The sequence below is a fragment of the Corvus kubaryi genome, unplaced genomic scaffold, assembly GCF_017639235.1.
Source record: "Corvus kubaryi isolate FWS band 111438036 unplaced genomic scaffold, C.kubaryi_AGA036_p1.0 130, whole genome shotgun sequence".
NCBI classification, from domain to species: Eukaryota; Metazoa; Chordata; class Aves; order Passeriformes; family Corvidae; genus Corvus; species Corvus kubaryi.
Genome location: NW_024580665.1, coordinates 1295428 through 1304839, shown reverse-complemented (window position 1 = coordinate 1304839; position 9412 = coordinate 1295428).

Here is a 9412-nt window from a genome sequence, read left to right as displayed (position 1 = left end):
TCCTCTCCTCTCCTCTCCTCTCCTCTCCTCTCCTCTCCTCTCTCCTTGCTGTCTCACTGCTCTGCTGCAGGGCTCTTCATTGACTCAGACCTCGACTTCATTCCTTTCACTACAACAGTTTGATTTGGCCTGAAGCAATACCTTTGTGAACCTATTCCTGTGGCACCCTCTATGAGAAGGTTTTGGACAGCACTTGGTGATGCTAACTCCTGAAAAAGTAAGGTGCCTGTATGAAAGACGACTCTGGATAACATTTACAGAAAGTGGGTTTTTTACATGGCGTTTTCTTGACATTTCATACTTTATTGCCCTATTCATAAAGCTCAGACTGCCACATTCACGAGACCTTAATTGTGTTCAAAGGCTTAGGGACTCATTTGTGATGGAAAAAACAATGATTCTATGCATCCTACAGATGTCTAATGTAGTTTCTGTCAATTCCAGGAAACAAGATTTGAGTGATCTAATTTCCTCTGACTAAAGAAACTGTCAGAACTTCATCAAGGAATCTCCTGGATGTGAAATACCCAGTGATGTGCTTGTTTTATAGTTACATGTGTTACAGTTGCACATATGTCTGTGGTCAAAGAGAAGCCCCTGAATCTTGGAGAGCATGCCCAGGAATTCCAATGAGATCTCCCAAGAGCCAGAAGTGACTAAGTTTTGTTACTCCTGTGTTCCAAACAAACCAAATGCAAGAGCAACCTGGACAGCAGATAAAGCTTCTGTGAGGAGCTGCAGGGGTGGCTGCTGTGAGAAGTTGCCAGAAGCTTCCCCCATGTTCAATGAGCCAATGCCAGCTGGCTCCAGGATGGACCCACTGCTGGCCAAGGCTGAGTTTATAAGCATTGCTGGTAGCACCTCTGGGATAACAGGTTTAAGAAGAGGAAAAAACCTGCACAATAGCAACTGCAACCAGAGGGAGGAGTGAGAATATAAGAGGAGCAGCTCTGCAGACACCCAGGTCAGTGAAAAAGAAGGGCAGGAGGTGCTTCAGATGCCAGAACATAGATTTACCTGCAGCCTGTGGTGCAAGGCCATGGTGAGGCAGCTGTGCCCCTGCAGTCCATGGTGGAGCAGAGATCCACCTGCATTGCAGGGAGAACACCAAGCTGGAGCAGGTAGATGACCCCAGGGGGAGCCAGTGCAGGAGCAGGTTTGCTGGCAGAACTTGTGACCCCATGGGGGACCCACTTAGGAACAGTCTGTTCCTGAAGGACTGCAGCCTGTGGTGGAAGAGACCCATGTTGAAGCAGAGCCAGGACAACTGACCCCACCTGACCAAAGGGATATCCCAGACCATATGATATCTGCTCAGCAATAGATGCTAAGGGAAAAGAGTGTAGGGCATTTATTATTATGACATTTGTCTTCTAGAACAGCTGCTACATGGGCCGAAGCCCTACTTCCCCAAAAGTGGCTGGACATTTTCTGCCAATGGGAAATAGAGAATAAATATTTTGTCTTCCTTTGCTTCTGTGCCTGGCCTTTGCTTTTGCATTATTAAACTGTTTTTATATTAATCTATGAAAATATCCTTTTTTCTCCCCTCTCTGTCAAAGAGGAGAGAGAGCAGCTTGGTAGGCACCTTGTGTTTAGCCAGAGTCAACCCACAACACATCTGTATTTTTCAGATGTTCTCAAGCAGGTCACATTTACACTGCTTACTGACGTTTGAGTTGTTATTTTGGATTTGTATTGTGTCATGTCGTGAGCTGAGCAACCTGTGTCATAGTTGCTGCTTAATGCCATTGAAAAATGCCCTAAAAGAGTGGGATTTAAATATATTTTCATTACTTTGTGTTCAACCAACCTTGTTGCTACTGCATTCTTGGTTTTCTTTGGCTCCCATACAAAGTAAAATGTGACAGATGAATCATAAAGCTCACCTTGTCCACAGATTGTTTGAAAGACAAAAGAAAGCATATGCATGTGTTTGTGGGTGACAGCAGAGTTGCAACTGCATGAGGGGCACTGGTGTTTGCTGTGCTTGAGATGTCTCTTGGCATGTTGATAATGTATTTCAGCATTCTTTATATGGCCTTAAATACATACATAAATATATATTAATGAAGTTTAATATTTAGGCTTAGAAAACAAAGCCTGCCTATATCGATATTGAAAGAAAGTTCTGAGATGAAATATGTGATCATGTTAACAGGAAAAATTACTTGAAGAGTGTCCAAGGAGTTGGTTGATAGCTCAGCATAGATCTTTATTGGCTTGAAGAGGGGAAATAGCTGCTAAGTAGAGAATTAGGTGCAAAACTTGGGTAAAGCGGAAGTGATTCTGATTAGAGCTCTACATCAACTTTGGCTGATGCTCTAGAAACCAGATGAAAAGTGTTGAAAACCTTTAATGCCAATATACCTCTTTGGATTGCTCATATTCTTATTAACACAACTGGTTTCTCATTCTATTTCTGTTTTACACAGAGGCCTGAAGATCTGTGTGAACTTGAAGATCAGCATCTCTCTTTTGTTTTATGGGATTAGATCTAGGTTATGTGTGGCAATCCTCTAAATACTGGGGAACTGCAAGACTGAATGTTGTGGTACAGCCTTAGTTGAGTTCTCTCAAGCCAATTGATACTTATTATACCAGCTGCACCAGAGTGCAGTAACTCTTTTGTAATGGAATCACAGTAAGCTGGTTTCCCATTTCAGTTAATAACTTGTGAAAATAATGTAAGTGCTTTTTGCTGATTAAGCATACGTGACTGCTTGGAAAAAAAATGTGTGTGCAGTACATCGCAATTCAGCTTCCCTTTCTGTGCTGCATATTCAAGAGCACAATAAAATATTAGTTTCAAGAAGAATAAGATAATAATTGGAATGTTGCTGACTATGGAGAAGGCATTGTGTTGAGATGGCAGACACTCTGCTCATTCTGACCAACCTGCCTGGAGCAGATGTCTCTCTGTTGTGTCCCCATCCAAATCTGTTGGCAGTCTCACTTTCAGATCTGTTCCTTTCCTCTCTGCAGACCTTTGATTTTATGCAGGCAAATAAACAGAGAGCCCCAGTCTTCCCTTTTTGCATTTGGTTCTTGACGGAGATTGACTGTTCATGAAGGGCTGGCATGTGAGAGGTTCCTGTTCAAGTGACACAAAAGTATTGCGAGACACCTGGAATGACCTAAGCATACTGCACTGAGTGTTCTCTCAGCAGCTGCTGTAATGAACTGTTTCTCAAACACTTTAGGTGAAAAGTGAAGAGCTCTTTAGTGCACAGATACCTCTAGCAGTGCTGTTATGATAAAGTAATATTTACTGGATCTGCTAAAGCCACCCCTTTGGGGTCAAAATTAAATGAGGCTCTCATCTCTTCTAAAATGTAAAAAATGTATGTTTTAACTTTTTAAAGTTTCTAGACTGCATTTATGGAGAAAAAAACTGGTAGAACCTAGGGTGCCACAAGTCCAAGAATAAATAAAAACAATGGAATATTAATTTATTTTTTATTAGAAAGTGCTAGATAATAAACTAACAAACCAGGTTTTATCTCTGTTTAAGGGTTCATATTTTATCCTTTCTGAGGAGTATCAGTCCTCTACCATGTTTGCATACTCCTAGAGTGAAAATTACTTTTTTTCAAATTATTTAGGAGCTGACTGTGAAAGTTGGACTAGCCTTGGAAGACCACATTCCTTCTTCCTTTCCTAGCCCTTGACAACAAATCACCACTTCTACGTGCATCATTTATTCATATGTGAAATTGGAGTGGTCGCACACTCTTTGCTAATAAATTATTTTTGGGAAAGCTGAGTCTGTTTAAAATAATTCACATCTGATGTTTACCCATTTACAATTGTAAAATATGTTGTACCCGTAAAATACACACTACATACTTTCCCTTTTTAAGCCCTAAATATAACCTTGTGTTAGCTGCAGAATAACCACTGGACAAACTGTTTCTGATTACTTTATTCTGTATTGCCATGATTATTTTAGAAACAAGTCTTTACCAGGTGTGTTCTTCAGTATTGTCTGAGGTCCTCTGGGGTTCATTTATGCAGATATGGAGCTACCTGGTTCTTCCCAAATGCTAATGTGACTAATTCCAACTCACAGACAGGGACTGAAGTCTTCAAAGAGTTGTGAACTGTCCAGTAATGTGCAAAAGAAACTCTGCTACAATCTTTGTGTTGTCTGTGTCTCAATCTTCCGCAACTGTAGTTAAGTGTTGTTTCATCCTAGCCTTTATAACAATTTTGCTACTGCCATTATGGGGATTTGAGGCATGGAGAGGTGGAATGGTGAAAGAAACTTGGGCAGTTCTCTGTACATAAAGTGGTTTCCCATGTTCAGCCTTATTGACTGAACTATCTGATTTTTCTTTTAATATACCCACTTTAGTACACTAGAAATTTTATAGAAGGCATAACTGTAGAAATCCACAGCATCTGTATCTTTTCCCATAACAAAACTGTAAGTGAAGTAGCCAGTCAATAGATGAGAGTCTGTAGAAGTACATTTCTTTTAGTGCGTTCATGTGCTCACAGCTATTCAATAATACCCTGGATGTTTAGTACAAAACAAATGTAGCTGTAGTGAGGTTCCTGAACTGTTTTGTGGATTGCTTCACTGACTCACTTTTGTCTTTTTAAAGATCAGAGAGCCCTGTGTTTGATAATAGAGTGATTTGGAAACTCCTTTGGTGGATTTATTGAGGTACAGAGTCTGACTGGGTGTGCGGGATTGTAGCCCAGGTTTCTGACCACAGGAGTTCTGCTGCTCATTCGTGACTGCAAGTACAATGGGAATCAGGCCTGGATTGTGTCAACTGTAAAGGTCATAGAATGGTTTGGGTTGGAAGGGACTTTAAAGATCATCTCATTCCAACTTCCTTGCTGTGGGCAGAAACACCTTCTACTAGATCAGGTTGCCCCAAGCCCCATCCAACCTGGCCTTAAAGATTTCCAGGCATGGGGCAGACACAGCTTGTCTGTGCTGTGCCTCGACACCCTAACAGGGAAGAATTTCTTCCAAATATCTAACATAAGCCTCCTCTCTTCCAGTTTAAAGCTATTTCCCTATGTCCTAACCCTACATGCCCTTATGACAAATCTCTCAATCTTTCTTGAAATCTCCCTTCAGGTACTAGAAGGCTGCCCTGAAGGTCACCCTGAAGCCTACTCCTGAAGGCTGAACAATCCCAATTGTCTCAGCCTTTCCTCATGGAAGAAGTGTTCCATCCCTCTAATCATGTGTCATTCTGAGCTGTGGCACTCTTGGTAACTGCAAGCACCTGGAGTCTGCCAGGGGTGGTGTTCGTGATGGCTATTGACAATAACAGAGGGAACTAACTGGTATCTGCAGCTGAGCTGACCTTGCAGGACTCCACGGGGATGTTAAAAAAAAAGGAAACCTATTTGTTGTTTTAAATTGTGAAGAGTTTATAACTTGGTTCCACAGGTTGAAAGCATGGAAGACGTATTTGTGTTAGTTGCTTGGCTTTTTTATTTTATGAACCAGTTCTGAACAGCAAACACCATATAAAATTATTCTGTAATCAACTATTTGGAATTGAAATTGAGTGAATCATCAAAAGGAAACAACTAAGCAGTGAAGACCTGAACTGAGCAAACCCCTCAACCTCATGTTGGAAACCAATTGTGAAGGATGGTACAAATGCAGCCTGGATTTGAGTTAGGTAACACCAGCCCAGTGACTTTATCGGAGAGGAAAGCAAGAGTGAGGCAGAGAGTTTTCTTCTCCTCCTCCTAGAAAGTTTGTGTCCATCTTTATGCAACAGAGTTTAAGGATATGTAAGTTGCTGTGTTTGATACAAGTGGTAACCATGGCATGGAGTGTAACTGCCACAGATTGGAAGTCAATGTGCTTAAGCATCTGTCTGACTGCTCTGCTGGAATAGGACATTAACTGTTGCTGTTAACAGTAGTTTCATAGTATTTCAGCAGCAACCTGTAGTAATCTGGATTTAAGATGTATCTCTAATTGTTATAACTACTCAGTTTTGTAACTGAAAAAGAGTTTTGATGACTATAGGAGAAGATAGGTGGGGTGGGGGGGAGTGAGAGAAGGAAGGAACGACCCAGGAGACCCTCCTGTACTGTTTCCCTCTTTGTTGCCATGTGTGCTGCAGAAGAGGAGATTCAGGGTTTTTTTTTAGGGAGCTATTTTCTGATGGTGTTTTAATGCAAAATCACAGTACGCTGCCATTAAAAGCAGTATGTGCAGTCAGAAGAGTGTATTTTCCTCATCTGTCCCTGCTCCCACATGTATATCTGATATGCTAGGAAAGGCTGAACAATTTCTTCCAAATATCCTATTCACACTGCTGTGATGAGCCTGCAGGCTTCTTCCAATCAGGATTACCTTGATTTTACCCTCCTGTGGCATCAGCCTGTGTCCCTCTGTTCTTCAGGTGAGGTCTGCAGCATCTTCTGGCTTTGAAGAGAGCTCTGCATGGTTTGAATGTGAGGTAACACCTTTCTCAAAGCAGAAACCTGGCCCTATGCTTTGTCTGAGCACCGGTGTGCTGGATAAAAACACTGTGAACTCCTAGCCTGACTTTGGTCACAGTTTATGACTACATCGAATAGTTTATCTCTACCTCTTCTTTGGCAGAGCTTAAGAAAGGTGAACTCTGTGCTCCCTCTTGTGGTACATGTAGAAATGTAAAGAAAGTTTGGGGAAAAACTGCCCTTATAGTGAGGGAAGCTGAATGTCTTCGTTTTACTGAGCATCTTGTGACAGAATTAAGTAAGATTTCTGATATTACATCAAGTGATGTGAAAGGAAAAGGTTTTCTTAGGTCAAAACACAGACCTGAAGCAAATAGCTTTCTAAAGCAAGGCTAAATGCTGGATTGTGTTGTAGCTTTCCAATAGTCAGGGAAAGCAGAATCATGAAATACTGTTAGGTATATGCTCTGTTAATTGATTTTTACATATACACATGAAAGAACAGCGTAAGAATATTTGCCTAATACTAATTAAATTTTTATGTCACTTCCTGCAGACCTTTGTGCCGTTTTGTGTATTTTTCCCTTTGTATTTTATTAAGGCTTCTGCGGGTTTGTAATCCAATAGCAGAAAATGCATTCATTTTGTGATCACTAGCTTGCTTGGCCCTAGATTTTACAAAGTATTTACATTAGATGTGCAAAGATACTTATACCATAGGTGGAAATGATGTGCACTCTAGAAATGAAAAAAGGAATAGCAACAGAGAACTACACTTCAGATTACTGCAGGTTGCTCTAAGCTCTGTAAAGATGCTGTGTTTTCTTGGACTCCATAATACCACTTTTGATAATGTTTTTTCTGGAAATGTTTGCAGAGAAGAATTCTTTTAACTTCATAGTGAAGCAGTATGCAAAGTCATCTGCAGGGTGAAGAGCCTGGTTTGAAGGAGACTTCGCTGTTTGTGCATGTTTAGCTTCACGTCTTTGCTATGGGCTGCAGTGTTATTGCATACACATGTAGGAGTGCCCGGAGCCTCCAGGACCCCCAGGTACCCTGCAGTAGTGAACTGGTGCAAAGTCTGGTCTAGAAGTTACTGAGAGGCAAGTGAGGAATGTCAGACAGGTGAGCAGTTATGTAGTTGTTGAAGATGTAACTGGTGTTACCCAGTTATAGGAAAAGAGAAACAGGTCTAGCTCAATTATACAGAACTAATGCAACAGAATGACTGTGGTTTTAGCCCAATAATAGTTTTAAGGAATGATGATATCCTGCAGGTTATGTCATGACTTCCCCTCTCTGTTGACAATAATTATATCCATTAAATGTCTGCAACCTCCAATTTCATCCAATATCACCAATAGTCTTGTGGACGATATGAGCCGTTCGTGTTGGTTAGATATACTGGGATTTCGAGAAAGTGGTTGTGCTGTTTTTGGCTGGGATAGAGTTAATTTTCTCTACAGTAGTTGTTTTGGGCCCATGGTTTGGATTTGTGCTGGATGCAGTGTTGATAACACAGGGTTGTTTTTGTTACATGAGCAGGATTTACCCTGAGACCTTCTCTGCTCCTCACCCCACCCCAGCAGCGAGAGGCGGAGGGTGCCCAAGGAGCTGGGAGGGGACACAGCCAGGACAGCTGATCCCAGCTGACCCGAGGGATATCCCCAACCATATGGCCTCATCCTCAGCAATAAAGCTGGGGGAGAAGGAGGAAGGGGGCACATTTGGAGTGATGGTGTTTGTCCTCCTGAGTCACTGTATGCGTAATGGAACCCTGCTGTCCTGGGAAAGTGGGAAATGAACTCCTTGTTTTGATTTGCCTGTGTGTATAGCTTTTGCTTTCCTATGAAACTGTCTTTTTCTCAACCGAGTATTCTCACATTTACCTTTCTCTTTTCCCTATCCCACTGGGTGGCTGTGTGGTGCTTAGTTGCTGTCTGGGGTTAAACCCCAACAGTGGTGAAAAATTTAACATTAATGAAAGACTGTTTTTGATGTGGTTCACTTGGCAGTTCTAAGCAAAATTGCTTTGCATTTCTCTTTGCTGTGGTTTAAAGAATTTGAGTTTGCCACAGAATGTTTATGTTGATATTTGTAGTTTTACTGCTGGGTAGAGGAAAAACCATGCAAAGAAATCAATTACTTTATCTGGAATCTGGGCTTTAGCCCTAATGTGCTCTAAGCAATGCAAGCATTGAGTGAGCCACTGGGATTCTTATTTTCAGGGAGTACAAGCTGTTGTAAATGCGGAACACCCTGAAGTATCTTCATTTTGCAGGTCACTTAGGAACATCATCCAGGGCCCACTAATGCGGGTAGGTGTCTCACATTTTTCCAAGGTGTGGCTGTCATGAAGCTGGGGATTTACAGAGATAAAGAAATAAATATTTCAGTGGTGTGCAGTTTTGCTTAATGATGGGACATGTCTCAAAACATACATGAGATCTACTGGAGTATTGATTGCCAAGGTAACCCCCTTAAACCCTTTAATTTTATGAGCAGTAGAAGATGGATGCTTAAGCGAAGAAGTGGGTTACCTACAGAACTGGATGAAAGATCTCACAGGGAATTGGAGCAACAAAACAAAATAAAATATGTTCTACTTAATTAAAAAAAGGTCAATGAACCAGATTGAATTTAAGTAGTTTCTGGGAAAAACCTATCTCATGGGTGTTAGAGGCATGAGCTGCTGTTTGGCATTGTGGTGCAGTTCCAGCGACTATCAGCGTTGGAATGTGCTAACTACAATTTGAAGCCTACTGGACAAACCTGTTTCTTTCTTTTCATCCTTAAATGCCTCAATGATGCTATCGCCAGGCATTTACACCTCAGGGGGAAGGATTAAACGATTAAAAGAGTGGCCTGTAGGACCCTGATATTACAACAACTAACTGGTACCATGAGATCCTGTTTGAATGCTTTCTGTCTTGGAGCTGTTCAGGATACACCTTTGTCCACTGCTGCCAGTACCTGCAAGTAA